We start from the raw sequence: 7,487 nt of genomic DNA, 5'->3' as shown, positions 1-7,487 counted from the left end.
ATGAGGGGGAGCTGCTGCAGCTACGTGGCCAGTTCTCAGGACGCACATGCAGGCTAGCCTGGATGTGAGCGCTCTTTGGGGTTGAGGTTAGTCCACGAAGGCTTTCACAGACATTTGTCTGTTTCCTCGAGGTGCAAAGAACTGGAGCAACGATTGTTCTGGCTGGAAAATGTCATATTTTACAAGAAACTGCAGAACTCCTGGGAAATCCTCACTGGAGCCTCCCACTGCAGAACATTGATGCAACCGCCATCTTTTTGCTGTTCTCTGTGCAACATTCGGGTCCATCTTCCCACAATTTACTTTTGTTTCTCCTCATTTGCCTTCGATGATATATGAGCTTCTTTTTATGTCCTCACGTCTCGTCCAGCTGTTCCTCTAAACCATCCACTCCTCGTCAATTTTAGCACTAGCGGTAAAGGAGGAAAGGCCACGCCCACTTCAAACTTCTGACCAATCACGTGACAGTTCTCGAGAGCAAATCCCAGGAACTGAACTTAGTAACAAATGGAAGCGAACAGGTGATTCTGGCCCATAATGGCTGAGATTTCTTCATGTATAAAAGCTATAGAAACAATTACAATTCAAGAGGAGTCGTATCTTCAGCTCTGCATTAATAGTCTAAAAAGGCTGGTGAGAAGTTCTCCACTGCAAACATCAGGTTGTAACCCATCTGTTCCCCCCTGCGGGATGTTGTCTTTCACCTGTTGCTAAATTATTCATTCAAGATGAAGATCGTGGATGACTGACATAAGGCCGGAGCTCATTAAGCCTGAATCTGACATGCATCACTTTGAGTGCCTCCTCTGATGTCGCCACCAGCGCACCACAGATGGAAGGCCCGGGCTTCCAGGGAGGGCCATCGGTCTCGTGGCGGTTGAGGTCATTTTATCGGGGAACAATGGGTTTCTGTCGCTTTGTGTGGCGGCGTCCGGAATACAAATGGCGAGAATTGAAGAGAGCCAGAACTGAACAAAATGGATTTTTCCTCTACGGCACCACAGAAAACACCCGTCCAGAGGGGTCTTTGTAACATTACGGTATTTAGAAGACGTGGAATTCTTCGAGTGTGTTGGTCAGAAACATGGAGCGGCACTGTGACCCGCCCTGGAGGAGGACCCGGGTCACATTTACAGAAATATCGTGATCTTACGTGGACAAAAAGGAAGCCGTTAATAAAAGAGACGCCCCACGTCGTGAACTCTGGGACTGACGGAACCAGTTTGTGGAAACATGAGGCCATAACGAGTCTCCTCCACGGGACCGCCGTGCTCGGCGGTCTTTGTGATGAGGTGAGGGGCCCAGACATCCGGCGGGAGCGACTGGACGAGCCGCTGCCTCTTCATGTAGAAAGTAGCCATTCGAGGAGGCTAATGATTAGGATATCTCGCGAGCACACCCGACTGAGGGAAGACCCCCCTGGGTGGGCCAGGAATGTGCTGGAAGGGTCCTGCATGTCATGAGGCCTGAAGATTCCCAGAGGAAGAGGATCCTGCTGATGGGGAGCACCATCTGACCTTGCTGCCCCAGTTAAAAGGAAGATGTGGAATGGCCTGACGGATGGAGGAGGGGTCATTAGCAGAGCATCTTTCCCAGGGTCCTTCATGCCTTCTTCATTTGAAGCTTCTGTCTTCATTCTTTCCCCACTGTGAAGGTTCACGCTGTTGATTCTTGGAACGGGTTTCCTTCAGTGCATCCTTCCCCGTCCGCAGCCACTGATGACAGGAGGAAGCCTTCACATCTGCTTTTGCCTGTAGACGTAAGAGTTTCTCATTATCGGACGACAAACAGCTCCTTGCTAAACCGTCACATGCGGAAACCTGATAAAATGCCCCTTTACAACTCGTGGCGGCGAAAACGATCATGTCCCAGCGGCTACGCTAATGATCCGTACTCATTCCAAAGTGTCTGTTATTGATTTTTATGTCGCGCCCCCGCATGACACAGACACAGGAGGCGCTCTCGTGTGCAGACAGAAGTGTGCACGTGCGCGGCACACGCCTGCGTCACGTGGCGAGTGAACACGTCCTCGGGTAACCTTGGGGCTGTGATGAAATGTAGCCTAGCATAGCTTAGCTTGAGAAAGATCTCAACAGTTCTGGTGTGTTACTGTTGAAATATGAGCACAAATATGGTTGAGTTTGACATGGTTGAACCAGCCTCAGTGAACATTTAGGAGTGTTTGTTTTCCTCCGCGACCGTCTCATGGTGGCTTAAACGATCTTAGCCTAAATAGCGGCAGGCTTTTGCTAATCTAACTGTCCCTCTCAAATGGGTTCATTTAACGGTGGAATCGTGATAAATGTGCTAGAAACGGCGCTGCCTGAGAGTGAAAAGCCTAAATTTATTTTACCAGATCTCAATATCGTCATTTAGTTCTTAGCTCCCTCTCTTGGTTTCCCTCTAATCCTTTTTACTCCCACACTGATGGTTGGAAAGAGGAAGGGGGGGGCAGAAATTGTGAGGGAGGGTACGGATATGGAGGGGAGTGCAACAGTGAGGAGGAGGGTGTGAGACTGGGAAATGTGAACGTCAGGATGAAGACTGTGAGCCGGAGCAGCCGAGAGAGCGGAGGGAGCAGGAATGATGGGAAGACGTGAGGGAGAACGGTTGAAAGCGCTCCTCGCCCGCCCATTTCCACTTTGGCAAGATGCTCTCAGCCTCCGTAAAAAAGCAGCAGAAGTGACATTTTCCTGATTATGAAACCATCTCAGAACGCCAGCGCTGTTTCCCAAACTGGTGGCTCATCCACGGGAGAAGAATCGCTATCCTTATGGGGACCAAACATGCACATTTCTGCTGCCAGTCTTCATTTTTATTTCATCTCGTTGTATAAAATTCTCCAAATCGTCCTCTTCACAGCAGGGTTTGACCTTGAGCTTGGGTCTCAATGCCACATGTCGGCCTCGCCGTTTAGGTTTAGCATAAACTCGCTGCATCGTGTTGCAGCACCAAGGTTGTGCAAGGCAGCGCGACAATAAGCTGCATAAATCATGTTAGCGGCTCCGGTACTGAACAATCTTGATTTATTTCTGGGAAATACAGTATTCATTCTGTTCAACTCTATTCCCGTCCTTCCATTTTTGATCCTGTTCTAGGGAATTTTCTACAAGTGTTTATGTAAATATATCCTCTTTCAAGGTCACGAAACTGCGGAGCCTCGTTATAACTCAGGCCACGCCCACTTCGCTGTCTTGTGAATGGCGATGGCAGAGCCACCGCCGCCGTGTTCTCAATGCATGTTTAATTGAGTGGGACTGTCGATGATGCTCACGTGTTGAGCATGTGTGGACGGCAGACGGTGGGGGGGGTGTGGGGGGGTGACATGTCTGACTTAACACCTGGGACACACAAGCCTCATCACCGGGGCAATTAGCACACAGGTGTCCTTCCAGATAGACACTCATTACACCCCATAAACAACTGTTCCATTTGGCTCCTGGTTGCTTTAACATAGCATGCTAATGCACACACGGGTGACGCACGCTCAGCCTTGCATGTCAGCTCGTTGTGCACGGCAGAGGTTAAGAGATACCCACATGGTAGGTGAAGGTTAGCATAGCGCTCTTGTGCATACGAGCCCTCAGACGGGACGGTTCAGAGACTCCTCAGAGCCATATCGCCCACAGCACAACCGATCTCTGCGGGCTACATGTGTGAAGTTGCCCCATTAGCACAACCGGGTGCGGGAATTCTAGGAACCTGCATCCCAGGTAGGCTGCGGGGGCACTCAGGTAGAGTTTCAGTGGGTGAACGGTGGTGATTTAAGGACAGAGGAGGGTCGTGGAAATGTGGAAACGTCTTTGTTTGAGGCCAAAACTGTTTGTGCACAGAAACGTGAAAAGAACCGTCAGAAGGACAGTCGTCATTCTGATGCACTCCGAAAAGTGCTGAGTCACTGTTGGCGTGAAAAGTTTAGCGTGAAGTCAAGTTGGCGCTGCGAGGGCATCTATTAGTATGCATTATTAGATGGGAGAGATTTTGGGTTTGTGCAGAATGCAATTTCATTTCCAGTGTCGCCCGATGAAAATCAACCGAATCATCGCACGGGCAGGATTATTGAAAACAGCTTTCTTTTTCTCATTTTTCACTATCCAGAGGAGGAAAGAAAAAAAAAGAAAGTCAAATGGCATTTATTATTAAGTCGACACGACTAGGCTAGGGATAATGGAAAATTGCTCATGAAAGCCAGGAAAATGACTTGAATAGAAGAAGAATCGGGGCTGGATGTGGCTCGGAGCCATTACAATAGTATAGAGGCAGAACCAAGAGAGACTGCAGGGTGAGAAAATGAGTGGGCACAATTGAAGATATTGTGGACCTGAAAAGTTCGATTTTAGGGAGGTTGGAGCGGGAGAAAGGAGGGCACGCCATCCTGAAATGAACAACTCTATTTGGGTCTATATTTGGCCCGCCATCGACAGTGGGTGCAAGTTAATCCCAGGTCTGTTTCATCCTGCACCGGCGCCTTCAACCTGCGTCCCTGGCATAAGGCAGAGTCGCCCCCTCCCGCCTGCGTCGCGCTTGGCCAGCCTCCCTCTCGCAGCTTCATTTTGTAGCTTAATAAATAATGGAGATCTGCTTGCTCTGAGGGGTGTCTGCACGCCGTGCACCTGGACACCCCGCGCGTCTGCTGGCAGCCAGACGCGAGAGAGTCCGCCAACACAACTGACACAGCTAGCACCCCCCCCCCCCCCCCCCCCCCCCCCCCCGCCTCCCACACCATCGTGCTCAGAAGAGACGGGCGTTTTGGCCAGACCAAGACTCAATAAACACAAGAAAATCCATGTAGCGGCGCAGAGTTGAACTGTTGTTGCTCCTCCCCGACGGTTAATATCACAAACAGGATTCTGGACTTTCTTCACCGTCTGTGAGGTGTTTTTCTGTCTTACACTTGTTCAGTCTGCTAAAATGAAATAGAAATGCGCTCCAGAGGTCCGTATCAGTGGATGCGTTGGGAATTAGAATGACTCGGTAATGGAAAAGCTTTGATCAGCCTTGAATCAAAGCATTAAAGCGGTCTTGCCTTTTGGACCCCGTGGGCGAACGGAGATCATTGAGGGACACGCGATGAATTGCCTTCCCTCCAGCAGACGGCAGATATGTGGAGACACGCTGCACCCGTGTTTGACTAACCCTTCGTTCACTTCTGCCGCAGCAGGAAGGAAACTTTCAGACTCCGTCCAGAAGGAGCTGGGAACGCTGAGCGCAGCCAGGAAGCATCACATTCAGCCGTGGGCATGAAAGAGCAGCGCTAAAATAGAGAAGCTGGAGGACTGAGGAGGCTGTCAGAGGGTTCGACTTCCAAAACACACCACAAACAGGTTCACAGGGAAAACCACCTCTGCACGAGCTGCCGGACATCACCAAGCTTTACTCCTGTCCCAGCTGCACCATCGCCATCATCGCCGGCGCCGTCTGATGCAAAACTAATCCGTTAAGACTGAAAATGTGCTGATAACCAGGTAAAACGCAAACCGGGGGCTGTTTTGCTCGGCCGTTCCCTCATTTTCCCTCATTTTCCTGCTGACCAGGCATCGGTTCTCTTTAATAAGATTCGTTCATCTTCCCTTCGTGCTCTTTCTGCTTGCTTCTTTATTGGATCACACTGCTGGCGGCTATTATTCCCCACGGAGAGTATTTACCTACCATTTAGGTAATATTACACTCACTTTGTATCAGTGAGAGGCAGCAGGGTAGTATATTAAATCCTGCAAGATGTTTTAATAACCAGGCTGCACAGACCTGCTCACGCCACCACGAGGTGTTTTAGGATAGAAAACCATGATGAACCAGGACCTGATGGGTTCCTTCAACACTTGAAGAAGATGAAGAGTGTGAAGGGGAAAGTGGCCTGATGCAACCTCCTCAAATGACCTTTGGACTCCAGGAACGTTGGCCTCTAAACAGCATCATCCCTGGCTGGTTGCTTCATTTTGACAAACCGTTGCTTCAGCGCTAGCGTTTGCACGTCCCCCTTCTTCAAGGCGAGCGTTTTCTTGTCCTCCCAGGCTTTTGCCGACGTCACGGCAGATTTCCTGATATCGTTAAGAGGAGCGATTACAAACTCTTTGTTCCTTCGTTGTGGTGAGTCACACAAATGCAGCAAATCAGGCTGAAGCCGTCAAACTGCCACCAACGATGAGATAAAGTTTTTTGGGTTTTTTTTATTTTCAGAAAGAATGCTTTTCCTCTGCACTCGTCTGTCCTTTGGACATTTTTCCCAGCAGCCTCATGGCTTGTCTGTCTGCTCTTTATCAAACCACAGACATGCTAGCTTCTTTTCTCCTTGTGAGGGCGGAGGCTTTCTTCGTCGTTGTTATTCACTGCTGATGTCGGACTCATTCATATTAAGAGACAGCTCTTTTGTTCACCCGTTACCCAGAGTTCCACGGTTTGATCTTTGTTGGTCCATCACTCCTGAGCGGTGGCAGCGAATTAGTCTGCGGTGCCTTGTTTTTGTCGCAGTTTAAAGCCTGATGTGCATCAACAATCGCTGGATGCTGCCGGTCCTGAGGAGGTTCTGTTCTTAATGCTGGAACACAGAGGTGCCTGTGTAAATATGCAGCTGTACTCATCCTCTGAGCTGAGCGTGAGGATAATATGAAGACAAAACAAAGGGAAAGGCCTTTATAGTGCTGAAGTGTGAACTTCCCTTTGGTGTGAGCTATAGGTGTGTGTCTCCTGGATGAGCTCCAGCCGCGGCCTAAAACATTAATCAAGAGAAGATGAATGAATAGCAAATGTCATTGATCAGATGCTGAAGATGCTGTAAAGCACAGAGACGCCTGGTCTGCACGCTGTCATCTGGAACTCAACAGCAGGGAGCAAATATCATTTGTAGGGCAGCGCCTACTTAAGGTGGCTCCTCTGTTGTCAGGGTAACGATACACTTGCAGGTTTCTGTCCTACGCTTGAGTTTGGCCGATTGGAAAATTTGAATTTGCCACTTCAGCAATGAGTCTGTGACGAGCCCCCCCCCCAGACTGAGAAATGCCATGAAGAAAAGAAGAATTGATATCGACTGACGCTGCTCAAGCTCTTAGGATCAATCTATACATTCTGATTTGTAAGTAATCCTCCAACTATGACGATTGATCGCTTCACTTGTCACTTGAGTTAAATATAAATGTAATGGAAGCCACAACAAGATAATAAATGGATTTTGCCAACTCAACACAAGCAGTCAAAGATTAGAAGCGATAATAATAAAGAACATGTAGCCTTGAGTTCCACTTATGAACCAATCTTCAACGAGTCTTTTCTCCTTTCCTCCTGTAGCACCACCCCCGTCGCTGGGTCATTCATCTGAGGTTATGGTGCAGTAAAACACACTCGGCTGCCTCCACTGACCCTGTCCACCACCATAGATCTACATTACAGACCCGCTCCTGCACGTCTGCATGACGGATTCTCTCCTCCGACTTCTTCGGCAAGGGCAGAGCGCCGAGTTTCCTGCAAAGTTTTCAAAGGGGTGTCACAAGGCC

The sequence above is a fragment of the Takifugu rubripes genome, chromosome 9, assembly GCF_901000725.2.
Source record: "Takifugu rubripes chromosome 9, fTakRub1.2, whole genome shotgun sequence".
In the NCBI taxonomy this organism is placed as follows: Eukaryota; Metazoa; Chordata; class Actinopteri; order Tetraodontiformes; family Tetraodontidae; genus Takifugu; species Takifugu rubripes.
Note: the sequence above shows the minus strand (reverse complement) of the source record.